The sequence below is a fragment of the Xyrauchen texanus genome, chromosome 9, assembly GCF_025860055.1.
Source record: "Xyrauchen texanus isolate HMW12.3.18 chromosome 9, RBS_HiC_50CHRs, whole genome shotgun sequence".
Taxonomy (NCBI): domain Eukaryota; kingdom Metazoa; phylum Chordata; class Actinopteri; order Cypriniformes; family Catostomidae; genus Xyrauchen; species Xyrauchen texanus.
Genome location: NC_068284.1, coordinates 30,860,386 through 30,876,322, shown reverse-complemented (window position 1 = coordinate 30,876,322; position 15,937 = coordinate 30,860,386). Strand labels below are relative to the sequence as shown.

General features: G+C 36.2%; 1 protein-coding gene across 1 annotated transcript in view; it reads right to left on the bottom strand.

The window, feature by feature from the left end:
- LOC127648727 (sodium- and chloride-dependent glycine transporter 1-like) overlaps positions 1-15,937 on the bottom strand; it is an 86,388-nt gene that overhangs the window by 46,937 nt on the left and 23,514 nt on the right. The window lies entirely within an intron of this gene.

Here is a 15,937-nt window from a genome sequence, read left to right as displayed (position 1 = left end):
GTTTTGTCTATATTGTGGGGGACCAAATAAAGTAAAATCTGAAATCACCTACATTGTGGGGACCAGCCAACAGGAAAACAGCTTCATAAACAGACTTAATAATGCCTTAATTAAAATCTAAACATGCAATCAGATTTCTGTGAGGGTTAGGTTTGAGGCAGGGGACAGGAAATTACAAATTAGCTCAAAACAAAAACAACTAAAAAATCCCTACATCATAGATAATCAAATGTAGACAGAAATATGGGCGGATAAGGGCGAGGTGAAAAACACTTTTGATTTTATTTTCAGCCAAAACACTAAATAGCCACACAAAAAATCTACAGCACTTAAAAAAACTGTGTCGCTATACACAGCAACATATTCTTGATTCATGAGGTCATCGCATACAATGTCTTAAGTTTGATTTTGAGGTAATATTAGCTAACATTTAATAACTTTTAAAATGTTGCATATTAGCTAATGCAAATCCCTAAAATTATCTAATTTATTTGGCCAAAATACTCCTTTGTTATTTTCAATCAAAAGGGAAATAAATATGTTTGAAGAATGTCCATAGTGGGCTTGCATTGCCTGATCCAATCACAATGGTGATTCATTTCTTAACAGAATATTTGAGATGTTAAGAAATACAAACTTTTGCAAAATGACTGTGATTTAAATTAACAGAAAATGATGTCCCCTTTTCTGAAATGGTTATTTTGAATAAGCATTATCTTAATTTGTTACTCAAAATGCATCTTGCTGTCTCAAAAGTATTTGTAATATTTTGTCCTATAACTATTGTATTTATATCTACACTATGTAAGGGATAAATATACAGTCAGCCGGTTGTTATAGCAAAATAAACCCTGAAGGGCTTTATTTTGTGATAACAACCGGCTGACTACACATTATCCTGTCTATTACACAGCTATTAACCAAACAATTAAATAAATGGACATAAAATATTTATTTGTGTTGAAATTATGTAAGTATGCGAGAAGCAATCCCTGAACAGCAAATTTTGTAAATAATGACCAGCTGACTGCTCATTATACAGCATATTACTAGCAAATAAATAAATAAATAAATGTACATTAAACATTGATTTGTCTTGAAATGATTTTATAAGCTTCCTTGTAGAGATCGCACAGTGATCTGAGAAGTAGGAAGGATGACTCGCAATACCCGGATGACTGAGAATAATATAGCTGCAGCCAGAGCTCCAAAAAGTGGCAGGAGCTCTAAACTGTCAGCAAATATATAGGGAGCCATGGTTAAGGGCCAATCACCACCAGTGAACGATATTATACTGTGGTTGAAGGGTGGGGAGGGAGTGCATGCGAATTACGCATTTATTGTGCATCAAACTTTAAAAATTGTGTCATTGAACACCAAAATTAAAATGGCACAAAATACCTTAAATAACAAATACAAAACTTTTTGCATTGGTTTTAAATTTATGTCCGTTATTGGACTGTACTGTCGATATTATACGTCAACATTTACACGTCAAGGATTTAAATATTACAGATGTCAGATTCGGTAAATATAGTGAAACTCCAATATTTCCGAGTTATGATGTTTCCACCTACAATGAATACAGAATGCAGAGTTCATCACATCAGTGCAATAGCACACAACTATTTGAGGCGTTATATGATTCTGTTAAAAAATAAATAATTAAAAATGGAGTGGAGTGGTGGTGGCGTAGTGGCTAAAGCACAGGGCTGTTAATCAGAAGGTCGATGGTTCGAACCCCACGGTCACCACCATTGTGCCCTTGAGCAAGGCACTTAACTCCAGGTTGTTCCAGGGGGATTGTCCCTGTAATAATTGCACTGTAAGTCGCTTTGGATAAAAGCGTCTGCCAAATGCATAAATGTAAACGTAAATGTAAAAGACGAGATTATGAGGATAATGATTTTTGTTTTTTAATTCAAACATTGTTGACGTAAATGAGAAATAAACAACACTGCAACATATTACCAATGCACTGACAATATTTTAGAAGAACAAGCTTTTTAAATAAAACCTTGTTATTTCAGCATTTGTTTATTTTATCACATTCCTGGTGGGTCAGAAGTTTACATACACTATGATAGTATTTGGTAGCATTGCCTTTATATTGTTTAACTTGGGTGAAACATTTTTGGTCTTATATATAAAGCCTATATATGACCTTAATCAGCTATATCAACAACATTAATATAATATTATAACTTAAATCTTTGAATCAATGCAGGCAGAGGACGCTCAACGGAGCTTGAGTTCTAGATACAGTGCATAAATGGGTGCAAGCCCTTTCTTTCATGTTGTTTGTTGTCTTGTTATCACAAATAAACTCTCCTGTGTTTGAGTTTGTGAATGAATTTAGAGATTGTAACTTTAGTCGGGGACGAATGGCAGTGAAGTTGTTACACCTAGTCGCAGTGTGCGTTTGGTTTGTCAAGAATCAAGTCGTCTCAAAATCTGAAAATTAATAACATCCGCATGATAATCCACAACACCGTTTCTATTTCAAGTTTCCATAAGGTCTTTAAAGTAAGTTGATATGTTTACGTCACATGCATAACCAGGCAGTTGTCACCTGCATCTATACCTACTTGGGAGGATGTCTTAATCCTCGGATGTGCGTTTGTTACTTAGAAATATCAGATTGTTAGATGATGCCATTGACCAATTAGAATTGAATATACCAGATACCCTATGTATTAAATCACTATAACACACGGGGAGCTTTTACCCAAAGTGAGGTGTGGGGGCATATAATGTACATGGTAAATGTTTGTAATATTCCGATAACCATGAGAGTTCACAAATGGTTATTCAGATATTGGTCAGACACTGCACTTAGTAATAAAGAATGTTCATTGCAATGGATACGTATAAAATATTACTCAGATTAGCAGGGAATAAAGTGCACAGTCAGCTATGAGCCTAAATAGCACAACACATAGATATTCAAATGATAAAATCGCTCACATTAAAGTCAAGCACAAATAATCTAACAGTCACTGCCCGTAACATAGCTAGCATTCTAAACCAACGGAACACAGAAAACCTGTTAGGTGCTCTGCCTGGGTAGGTTCATATTTCTGTGAGGCAGTGAATACTTGTACTGTCATATGCGTGGAGTTACACTGCTATTTATTACTCTCTTCAGGCTTTGATTTTTAAACGGTTTAGCATTGAACTTGTTTAATTGTTACACATAGGTCTGCATACCAGAGCAAAGGGGAAAACATTTGGATGAAGAATAATCTGGAATTGTGCATAACAGTCACATGGAGTCATCCTTGCAACCTGACCTTCTTCAGAATGTTAAAACTTTGTGACACCTGTGCTAAAAAATAAGCTAGCATGAAAAGGAATGCAGGGTGTCGCGAAATGCATTTATAGGCTCAAGTTCTTTTTAACTTAACATGGCGTCTAAAAAAATGTGCCGATCCTGCGAAAGACTCTGGGGAAAAAAAAACTGTGAGATACGGCACAGTGCGTTTACATAGAAAAACAATTAATAAACAGTGCAGACGCATGCAAAAACACATGAACTAACTTGCCCTGTACTTGAAAGAATGAACCGAACTCAGCCCAAAACCCGATGATTTGTCAGGCACTGTTGGGCTCAAGTTGAGTTGCTGACCTCTATTGCATGTGTAGAATAACTGAATAGTGATTTTCGGAATTAGTCTACAGGCATATCTAACGGTTAATCGAATAACTATTTATTTACACAAAAACACCCCCTTGCCACATTTGTATTTTTTATATATATATATATTTTTATCAAAGCAACTTTTCCTCATTTATTTTCACATAAATTATGTTGCTCCATGATTTTTCAATAATAAAAAAAAAAAAATTTTAACGATAAATTTTGCAACCCAAAAAACAACAACAAAAAAAACATTTTCTTTAAGGGGTGCCTTTAGCCCACTTCTAACCAATGTGTATTTACTTGGTGGACAAAATGGTACATCGTTACCTACCCCATTGTACCGTATGAGTGTTTATTCACCCCCATTATTATTTTTATTATTATTTGTAGGGGTAAGGTTTGGGTTATTCTTTAGTCATTTTAATTAACTATATGTAAATTCAAATATAAGTCTTTTGTGTCCATTTTGATAGCTCAGAAAATTTTGTTTGTGCAGTTCAAACACTGGGTGATTGCATCAAAGCATATCGTTTTATTGTAGCTGTTTATTATATTTTAATACACTATAGCAATGTAAATTACTGAAAAAATTACATTCTAAAACAACTGTAATTGTTTAGCTATATTGGAAAAAACCCTATGCTTGCATTCACATCAACATTCCACTTAGCACATGCACTTCACTCAAAGCAATTCACAGTACAGTAACTCGAATTATCCTTCTGTAACATCAAGGGGTTAAGTGAAGAAAGAGCTGGATTTTGAGCTTAAACTGCAGTTACTGGGTCACCCTTACATAGGAAAGAACTTGCAACATGTGAATCAGCAAACCCAATCCTTAACCATTAGGCTACTACAACACCAACCATTTTGCAATATTTCTTTAAAATGTGTCCTGACATAACTACATAGTATTAACCCAAACATAAAGAAAAAAAAGCACAACAATAAACTTAATTACATTGATTACAGAGATATGAGGTCATGTGGAGCTCACAACAAAGGTTAATGTGGAATCCTCTATGGTGTAACCTTAAAATGGGAAAGTAACAAGTGGTTTCCAGTTTACCAGAGAGTTTCTGTAAGTGTGGTTTCCAGCAAGAACCCTTAAGCAGGTGTTTCCCATTCAGTGCACGTTTGTTCTATTGACAAGACGAACAAGAGAGCCTCAGTGAGGGCTAAAATACTACTGCTGACTAAAAACGTCACTTTTTTTCAAACTTAGTACCGGCTTTGATGAGCCGTCTCCTTCCGGAGCTCTCTTTTGCCCCATTTACAATCTGGAGTGGTATGTCCAGCACACAAAAACAATCCAAAGCAAAGACACACACAAAATAGAGGGCCGCTGTTTTAGCCAATCAGCTCACATGATTTTTACCCCCTGCACATGACAACAGGATGGCTGAAAGACTGAACGGTATACATGCCACAGTCTGTTAATAACTAAAATGGGAAAAGTAATACTTGGGCTGTCCCTGTGATCTAATTTAGCTTTAAAAAGAACCAGTGACTTGCATAATATGCTCTGCAAAAAAAATGTGTCAAGTTACTTTGTTACTTTCCTAAAAGTCCTTTATGTGGTAACATCTAAATTTACTGGATTTATGCAAGTCAAAAATAATATCTAATATGACTGAATCCACCTTACTTTAAAAGGTCAAGGTAACAACTACACATTTTCAGTTTTTACAATGTATACTGCAAACTAAAGGACCCTTCTTAAAGGGATAGTTCACCCAAAAATGTAGGTTTTCTCATTTAATGTCTTTCTTCCATCTGCTCAACACAAATGAAGATTTTCAGAAGAATATCTCAGCTCTGTAGGTCCATACAATGCAAGTGAATGGTGGCCAGACCTTTCAAGCTCCAAAAAAAAAAATCAAATAAAGGCAGCATAAAAGTAATCCATCTGACTCCAGTTGTCAAATGTCTTCTAAAGCGATTTAATGGGTGTTGGTGAGAATCAATATTAAGTCCTTTTTTTACTATAAATCTCCACTTTCACATTCTGAAAGTAAAAGTGTAAATTTATAGTAAAAAGGATTTAAATATTGATATTTTTCTCACCCAAATGATTGCACCACTTCAGAAGACAAATATTTGACCACTGGAGTAATATGGATTACATTTATGCTGCCTTTATGTCCGAGATGGCATTAATGTGAGTAAATGATGAGAGAATTTTCATTTTTGGGTGAACTATCCCTACAATATCATCTATCATCTACTGTACATAATGTGATCAGTTACACAACTTTGGTGATGGTCTTTAGCGATTTTCTTTTGATGCTCTTCTATTAAATGAATTCAAAATAGAAATAGAGAACTAAACTGACAAACTAATTTAGGATATTATTAGCATGAATGCACGAAGCACAATGTTTATTATTTATTCTTTTTTTCAATAGTAACTTACAACTAGCATCATGACTGCATATAGTGTTGCCAAAAATACTGGTACTCCGGTACCAAGTCGGTACTGAAACAAAACATTTTTTACGATACCAGAATTTCTGAAGGTACCGGAGTACCGAGTACCGGGTCTATCTGGTACCCATACAGAGTCGGGAACTTTTGAACTCTCACAACAAGCAAAAGATGGCGACAAGCATAGCTGCTGTGGAGTCTCTACTGAATCTTGTCGAAAAGAAAAGTGGAAAAAGCTAGGTTTGGAAATTCATTGTATTTGAGGCTGATGAAAAGGCAAACATCATAGATCAGCAAAAACCTATTTCTAAATGCTGCTTTCGCTATTTTCTGACGAAAGGAGGAAACAAATCAAACTTAATAAAGCACCTGAAAGACAAGACACCTGGATTAATTCAAGCAACCAAGGCAGGTTAGTTTAAAAGCATATTATCATTTACATTAGGGCTGAAACGATTAGTCGACATTTTCGACAACGTAAATCAAAAATAAAAAAATTACGATAATTGTCGAATAGTCGTTTGATCTCATTTAACGTGAAATTAAATCATATTAAGCTAATGACGCGCGAGAGCAGGACTGCAGTTCAAGCCTGACGGAGGAGAGGAATAATTACACAGATCAAAGTCCAGATGCACACTAAACTTTCACAGCTTAAGTATTAGGGAATTATAAAAAAAAGAAAATACAAAAAAAAAAAAAAAAAAAAAAAAAAGAAAATTCAGAAGCAGTCTCGCTTTGGAATAAGCGGAGCTGGAGCTCTTTAAAAGAAACATCCCGGCGTTACAAATGCAGTTACATTTAATGTGTTATAGCTTTATTAAAGTTCAAATAATACAGAAGCAGCTCATGTTAATAACTTTAAACTCAGAAACTGGCATATCTCTGTGTGGTAAGCACCTCTTCAATGAGTTGCGTGAATGTCCCAATCTAAGGGGGAGAGAACTGCACCCAGCTGAGAGAGAATCTGCCTCGGGGACGCTCATCCCTCGAGCGCGCACGCTTAATGCAGCTAGATTAGAACGCTTTTTGCTCGTGACTTATTTAATCATAATATATGTCACTGTGCATTTCTTATCGTGAAGAAAATTGGCAATATGCAGCTTTATTAATAAGAGAGCACTTTGCACATCAGTTTGGAAATTGTTTTTATTCATTCTATTGCAAGCTTGTTTATCTAGTTTTTTTTTTTTAGTACTTGGTAAAAACTTAAAGTAAAAGTTGCAAAAGTTGAAGCAAATCTTATATAAGTGTGAAAAAATGCTTTAAACATTCATTGTACAGTTTTTTTATAATTCAAAAATAATATATTTAAATTAAAGTGTTGCTCAATGGCATTTTTCTGTTCTTAGTTCTGCTGCTAATGTTTTGTTAACTTTGTTAATAAAAGTGTTGTTTATTAACCTGTTTTTGCTTTGGTCCCGAAAATGGTATTGAGTACAGTGAAACTGAATTGGTATTGGTACCGACTACTGAAATTTTTGTACCGTGACAACACTAACTGCATATATTTTTATATTTTTCTAATTGAATTTGTTACAGTTGGATTAATAATTTAGCATATCACAAGTGATACAAGTGATCTATAAATGAAAGATACAAAATAACACATTTTTTAAATAAAATTTCTCAAATTTCTCAATAGTTTTACTTTTCTACATCAGCTGACTGCTATATGACTTTGTACTGAAATTTACCAAAAAGTAGAACCTAAGATTACGAAAAGGGAAGCTGAGCATCTAATTGTGATGTTCAAGAGCTAAAATTAGTCTTCCGACACAGAGAGAAAATTCACAAATCTGACAGAGGCCCCCAACTGATCAATTAAAAACCTTCACCAGTTCTATGATCCCATTGCATCACTATGAATTCATATTCATGTCTATCATTACAAATCAACTTAATATGCTCTCACTTTGAATTATGCTACAACAGTGATCCCAGTGCTGCCGAAACGGTAATAGATTTTGCTTGAAACTTCTCATAAGGAAATCCCTACTTTGCACAGCAGGAAGCAACACCATGAATCTTAATCTAAACCTAGTTCAGGCCAGAAACTGCAGGGAAGTCAGAGAAAAGTCTGGCACGACCATTAAGCGGGCAACACAGAGACATATTTATGGACCTCTGCTTGAAAACAACTTCCTGCCCCATTCCTTTTGTGTGCGTACAGGGCAAAGAGAGTGTGTGACGCCCGCCTGGTTCAGTGGCTTTCGAACACTGTAGAGCAATTTCCAACGCTTGGTTTAACCTGAAGCTTCCATGATTCCATGATCCCCCACTCTTTCACCCCCCTTGCCATCATTTGGCTGGAAGGGCCCCAGCTGCTAATTCTTTATAAATAGTGTGTAGCTCAGATCTCCTCCGGGGAGAATGGGGCTCAGAGGAATGGCTTGGGCACAAATCAGGCTGGAAAAAGCACACAACATACACATTTTGACAAACATATGGGACCATAACTGAGGATGAAATTGAGGTACATGTGACTTTGACTTGCCTCACGTGGATTCAACAATCAGCCAATTAGGAAAGTGACAGAAGGCTATAAAGCTGCGTTTTGGGTCGAGAAAAAGTTTGTTTTTGTTTCTTTTGTTAATCACTTGCTCACCACAAAAATCTTAATCAAAATGAGCTAAAAAAAAAAAATCAGGTGCAGTTTTACAGGTTATATCTTCAGAACAATAATAAAATGTAACCATTTGCCAGAAGGGGAGGTGTATGTTGTGTGTGTGTGTGTATAATATATATATATATATATATATATATATATATATATATACAGTTGAAGTCAAAATTTACATACACCTTAGCCAAATACATTTAAACTCAGTTTTTCACAATTCCTGACATTTAATCGTAGAAAACATTCTCTGACTTAGGTCAGTTAGGATCACTACTTTATTTGAAGAATATTAAATGTCATTATAATAGTAGAGAGAATAATTTAAGCTTTTTTTTATTACAGCTTCACATTCCCAGTGGGTCAGAAGTTTACATACACTTTGTTTGTTTTTGGTAGCATTGCCTTTAAATTGTTTAACTTGGGTCAAACATTTTGGGAAGCCTTCCACAAGCTTCTCACAATACACTGCTGGAATTTTGGCCCATTTCTCCAGACAGAACTGGTGTAACTGAGACAGGTTTCTAGGCCTCATTGCTCACACATGCTTTTTCAGATCTGTCCACAAATTTTCTATCGGATTGAGGTCAGGGCTTAGTGATGGCCACTACAATACCTTGACTTTGTTGTCCTTAAGCCATTTTGCCACAACTTTGTAGGTATGCTTGTGGTACACTTGTGGTCATTGTCTATTTAGAAGACCCATTTGTGACTGAGCTTTAACGTTCTGGCTGATGTCTTAAGATGTTGCTTCAATATATCCACATTTTCTTCATTGCCATCTATTTTGAGAAGTGCACCAGTCCTTCCTGCAGCAAAGCCCTTGCTGATCAGCATTTCAGGTTATGTCAATATAGGATTCTCTTTACTGTGGTAATAGATACTTGCAAACCAGTTTCCTCCAGCATCTTCACAAGGTCCTTTGCTGTTGTTCTGGTATTGATTTGCACTTTTAACAGGAAACTACGTAAATCTCTAGGAGATACATTTACATTTATGCATTTGGCAGACGCTTTTATCCAAAGCGACTTACAGTGCACTTATTACAGGGACAACACCCCCCATAACAAGATCCATAACACTCTTTTCCAATTATTTGTTGTCCCATGTCTGTGTTTCTTTGCCCACACTAACATTTTCTTTTTGTTTTTTGTTTTCAAAAGCGGCTTTTTCTTTGCAATTCTTCCCAGAAGGCCTGCACCCCTGAGTCTTCTCTTTACTATTGTACATGAAACTGGCGTTGAGTGGGTAGAATTCAATTAAGCTGTCAGCTGAGGACATGTGAGGTGTCTATTTCTCAAACTAGAAACTCTGATGTACTTATCCTCTTGTTTAGTTGTACATCTGGCCTTCCGCATCTCCTTCTGTCCTTGTTAGAGCAGTTGTCCTTTGTCTTTGAAGACTGTGGTGTACACCTTTGTACGAAATCTTCAGGTTTGTGGCAATTTCAAGCATTGTATAGCCTTCATTCAAGAGTTTCTAGAGAAAGCTGTTTCTTTTTTTTTTTGCCATTTTTACCAAATATTACCTTAAGACAGTCAATTGCATACTGTGGCAACTCAAAAATAAAGAAAAATACAATGTTAAGCTTCATATAACAAACCAAATAGCTATCAATTGTGTTTGATATAATGGCAAGTGATTATCTAGTACCAAATTAGCAATTTATCATGATTACTCAAGGATAAGGTGTTGGAGTGATGGCTGCTGGAAATGGGGCCTGTCTAGATTTGATAAAAAATTACTACTTTCAAATAGTACTAATTACATCAGAAATGTCCTGACTATACTTTGTGATCAACCGAATGCCACTTTGGTGAATTAAAGTAAAAATTTCCTTCCGAAACAGCAAAATCTATACATTATTCCAAACTTTTGGCCACCAGTGTATATAAACTCAGCGAAAAAAAGAAACGTCCTTTTTTCAGGACACTGTATTTTAAAGATAATTTAGTAAAAATCCAAATAACTTTACAGATCTTTAATGTAAAGGGTTTAAACAATGTTTTCCATGCTTGTTCAATGACCCATAAACAAATAATGAACATGCAGCTGTGGAACAGTCGTTAAGACACTAACAGCTTACAGATGGTCGGCAAATAAGGTCACAGTTATAAAAACTTAGGACACTAAAGTGACCTTTCTACTGACTCTGAAAAACACCAAAAGAGAGATGCCCAGGGTCCCTGCTCATCTGCGTGAACTTGCATTAGGCATGCTGCATGGAGGCATCAGGACTGCAGACGTGGCAAGGGCAATAAATTGCAATGTTCGTACTGTGAGACACCTAAGACAGTGCTACAGACAGGAAGGACAGCTGATTGTCCTCTCAGAGTCAGATGGCAACAACAACTGCCCAAGTTACACCAGGAACGCACAATCCCTCCATCAGTGCTCAGACTGTCAGCAATAGGCTCTTCACTGAAGAGTCGTGGTTTTATCTAACCAGGGGTGATGGTCGGACTCGCTGAGTCACTTGTCTGTGAAAGTTGTTCAGTTTATATGATAGTTGTTTAATCTTTTTTATGTTCATACAAATATTTACTAGGGATGCACCGAAATTTCGGCGGCCGAAAATGGCACTTTCGGTTTTCGGCCGAAAGATAAAAAAGGCCGAAAATATATACCTCCACGCCCCGCCCCTCAGTGCTCTGATTTCACTCTGGATCGATCTAGTCCTTATCACAGAGCTACCCAACAAAGGCCGATCATGTCAGCGGTGTGGAAATTCTTCAAAGTTTCTGATAAGGACATCAAATTTGCGATCTGCAGTGTTTATTCAGCAGAAATGTCAAGATATATATATATACAGAGTACAGCAAGAGATTCTACAGGAAAGTGCCCCGATCCACAGCAGTGCCACAACTAGCGCAGCTACACCACAACTTGAGACGTATCTAGCTGAACTACCCATTGCCAGAAGCGATAATCCCCTTGACTACGGTCGCATAAACAAAGACCGCTTTCCTTTGCTTGCGCGGATTGCGCACAGGTATTTATCTGCCCAAGCACCAGCACAGAGAGTGAGAGACTGTTTAGTGCAGCATCTCATGTTCTTGATGAGCTTTCTGACAGGAGAGACTGTCAGAAAGTTTAGCAAATTTTGTTCTTGAAGAGGAACCAGTCACTTGTACTTAAATAGAAAGCGGTCCAATTTGATGTGTATAGCAATTACATTACACTTGTTCTTCACTTGAGGATACATCTGTCGTTTACAGTTGAGGTTGGATTTAGTTCAATTACTGCTGTTTTGCACAATCATTTTCACTTAAAGTGTACATACGTTTACATAAACAGAATAGAGCACTGATCTATATATATAATTATATATTATAGTTATATAGATCAGTGGAATAGAGGCCCTCTACCATTCTGTGTTCTGCCTTTTTGTTTCAATTAAAATTACTGTTGCATATTTAAACTTTTTGAAAGATGCTAGCTAAGTTCATTACTTGACTGTTGTTTTGCATATAATAGTTTTCTAAAACTTTACATTATTTGGATAATTGTTAATAAAATCTGTAAAATTAGATTTTTACAGAACTGAAAGAAGAATAATATTTAATATAGTTTTAATATATTTTTTGTCCAATTTTGGTGTGTTACTTTCAATAAAAGTGTGATTTATTTTATTGGTTTGTAGTTTTTCAATTTAGATTAATTAAATTCATGAAATGAATGAAAAAGTATAAAATTAATACAATTATACACAACATTTTTTTTTTTTTTTTTTTTTAAATAGGTAAAAAATTCGGTTTCGGTTTTCGGCCAAGTGCATCCTGGATTTTCGGTTTTGGCCCAGAATTTTCATTTCGGTGCATCCCTAATATTTACACATGTTAAGTTTGCTGAAAATAAAAGCAGTTGAAAGTGAGAGGCTGTTTCTTATTTGCCACGTCAGCCAGTGTTTACATAAAGCACTCAGTGGTCTCTCGTATTACTACTACACTACTAAAGCTAGGAAATAGCTTTAAGTAGCTTTAAACGAACAACTTTAGCATTACGGCTCATCACAGCTGAGAGACACAACAGACTGATTAATTACACAAACTGAAGGCGCTTACCCCTTATCAGACTTTCCACATTGGAGTGGACACACTGTATAAAATGTTTCTATATTGAAACACTCTTGAGCACCGGCTACTGGAAAATACAGAGAAATAACCCTGCTTGGACAGCTACTTGTCCACTGTGAAAGCTGATCTTCAGAAAGCATCTCTGCTTGGGTGTGGTAACAGGTGATCGCACACACTTCGTCTCCGTCTCTCTCTCTCTCTCTCTCTCTCTCTCTCTCTCTCTCTCTCTCTCTCTCTCTCTCTCTCTCTCTCTCTCTCTCCACACACATCCATCCATCCATCCATCCATCCATCCATCCTTGTTTTTCCAATAACTTGTTAGAAACAGCACAAGGCATGATAATATTTCAGAAGTTACATTTTTTTAATTACTAATGAATGCTTGGACACATCATTTGATTTGAACCAGCATTCTGACCCACCGCATAATAAAGTAGTTCCATGCACAAATGCGTTTTTATGACTGTACATCCTATTTTTTTATTTATTTACTTGTTCATTGAAATGTTGTAAATTAGCAATATCACACTCACAATCATGCTATATGGCCCTAAATCAGCACTGCTGTGCCTGTGGCCAAATCACAGCAGTGCTGATGTAGGGCCATATCGCACTCATGCTTGTGTGATATTGCATACAAATATATATATATATATATATATATATATATATATATATATATATATATATATATATATATATATATATATATATATTAGGCAACAGGTGGTTGAAAGATTTGTCTGCTAATTTTGGTTTATGCCTTCCAAACATCCAAACTGCCCCCAGGAGATAAAGCCGGAACTTCAGTCGTGCACATGAGCAACAGGAAAATAAAACGTAAAATGTCAGGATGCAATACGGTAATGGGAAATGAGGGGTAAATGTCTGTTACTGTTATCAGAATCATGTCCGATACCGCATTCATTTGCTCATACCTGTGCTGCTGATCGTAAAAAGCTCTGATACCAAAAACCAATACCAACTTATGTACAAATGCCATTAAATAATCATTCAGAGCACAAATTAAAATCCCATTATATCTTATTGAAATTTTTTTTACCTCAAAAACTGCAATTTAATGAGAAAAATATATAGTTTGCATGTGCAGTGAGCTTCAAATGTGAGCACTTGTGAACATGTGGAGACAGTGTTGGGCCGACGCCGGCTGCACGTACCTTTTAAAGCTCCACCTTGGCTCATAAATGGAAAACACCATCATGAGCATTGTGCACTCTGTTTGTAGCAGATGACAGTGATCAGAGTGCAAATTCATGTTGTAGAGTACATACTTATTTAATTAAATAGCAGCCTTTGCGGTCACGCAGTGACCAGCTTTTCCGGAATGAAAAGCTGCCATCATAACACAGAAACACTTCAAAATAAAAGCTCAATCCAAATAAAAGCTACATTTAAAATTAATTATTTTTTTTTATCACTACTGTAAAGTTAAAATATTTTCATTTGAATAAAATGTATAATTTTGATGATAAAAATTGTAATAAACTGTTGATATGGAGTTAAAAATAAAAATAAAAATAAATGGGTATCAGACTCGGTATCGGCGAGTACCAAAAATGAAGTATCTGTACTTATAATCGTTCTCATAAAAAATGGTATCGAAACATTCCTAGTAAAATGTGCTTATGTGTCCTGAAAATAATGTCACAAATTGCTAAAATTCTTACAGGCCCTAAATGTAGTCTTTGTTTTAGAGTTATTTAACAAACTTCTTTGCAAATATAGAAACTTGCAAGCCGGAGATCAAGAGGTTTGTGATGTCAAAGACAAAGCAAATGCGATTTTTAGGGAATGAACATTGCGCTTGTCCAGAATTTGCCACAACCAAATTTGTGTGAATTATGTTGGAAAAGAAAATTTTTAAACATAGAATACTATAATACTGTAAACACTCTGAGTCCTATGTCAAAGGCTATTTGAGTTTAAAATTGTGTCTTCTTCTGGATTTCCTGGCACTTAATTTTATACATGAACTGGTAAACACAAAGGCAAGGGTTGTGTTGCTGTGATCTTTCAACATGGAAAGCTTCAAAATGATAAATAATAGGTCAAGGGGCTGTTTCTGTGGAGAAACCCTGAGAACAGCGGACCCCCCCTCATCCCATGCCTTTTACTCCTATTCACTACACCACGGGGGGAGCAGGTCGGGTTCAAGCGCAACAAATTACCTAAGTATGGGCTGAAAGGGCTTTAAAAGACTTCAACTCAACCGTTAAAAATAATATTAATAGAAAAAGAAGGATGAGAAGATTTAGTAAGCCAGGTGGATGGAACACAATGCTGAACTGCAGTCCATAATTTTAGCTAGCGAGGAGAGAAAGTGTCTCTTTCTTGGTCTGTATTTTTGTTTAGCCTGGGTAGAATGGGGTACCTCTAAATATAAAGGCAAGAGGAAGAAACATAGAAAAACAAAATTTTCAGCCTGAGTGGTTACTTCTAATGAAATCTAAAGGCTGAGACTCAATGGGCCCTTTTGGCGGAGGGGAGTGTTTTTTTAAAGGAATCGCAGCAGTGGACGTGTTTGGCATTTGGTGGCCCTTGTCCTCCAATTGTGTGTACTCCATGGTGGCTGCCTTCTCTGTGGACTCGGTATGCTACAGAGACAGTCTAGGGCTCAACATATACAGAAATCATGTTTGACTTCCCCTTTGCTCAACCACATCTGTTCCCATGCCCCTGAAGGCACTATGCTTGCACAGCTACAAAGATGTGAACGCAACAGCTAATGTGAGTGAGTGACAGCTCAATGTGTTCCTTATATAAGTCTGAAAGTGCTGCTGACCTAGGCATGGCCTTGAAGTTAATGCTTATCACCAACTAATAGTGAGACTGTACAGACCAGACATTAATACATCTAAATCAAAACAAATGCTTTTCATGCGTGACTGATATATACAGATTTTAATTATTTGTGTGGTTTGTGAGTTGCTGCCTTATTTCAAATCAGTAACTTGTGAGGTTCTGGATGGAATGCTACCTCAGAAGCTCTCATGTAGACAGCTGCAACTGAGGTAGCTCATTAGGGTTTTGAAAAGAGTCTTAGCCATCCTACATACAATATTATACAGACTGCATACAGTATTTTATTAATGTAATTTACCATTGATCAATTTGGATTAATGCTCATTTATTAATCAGGCTTAGAAGTGT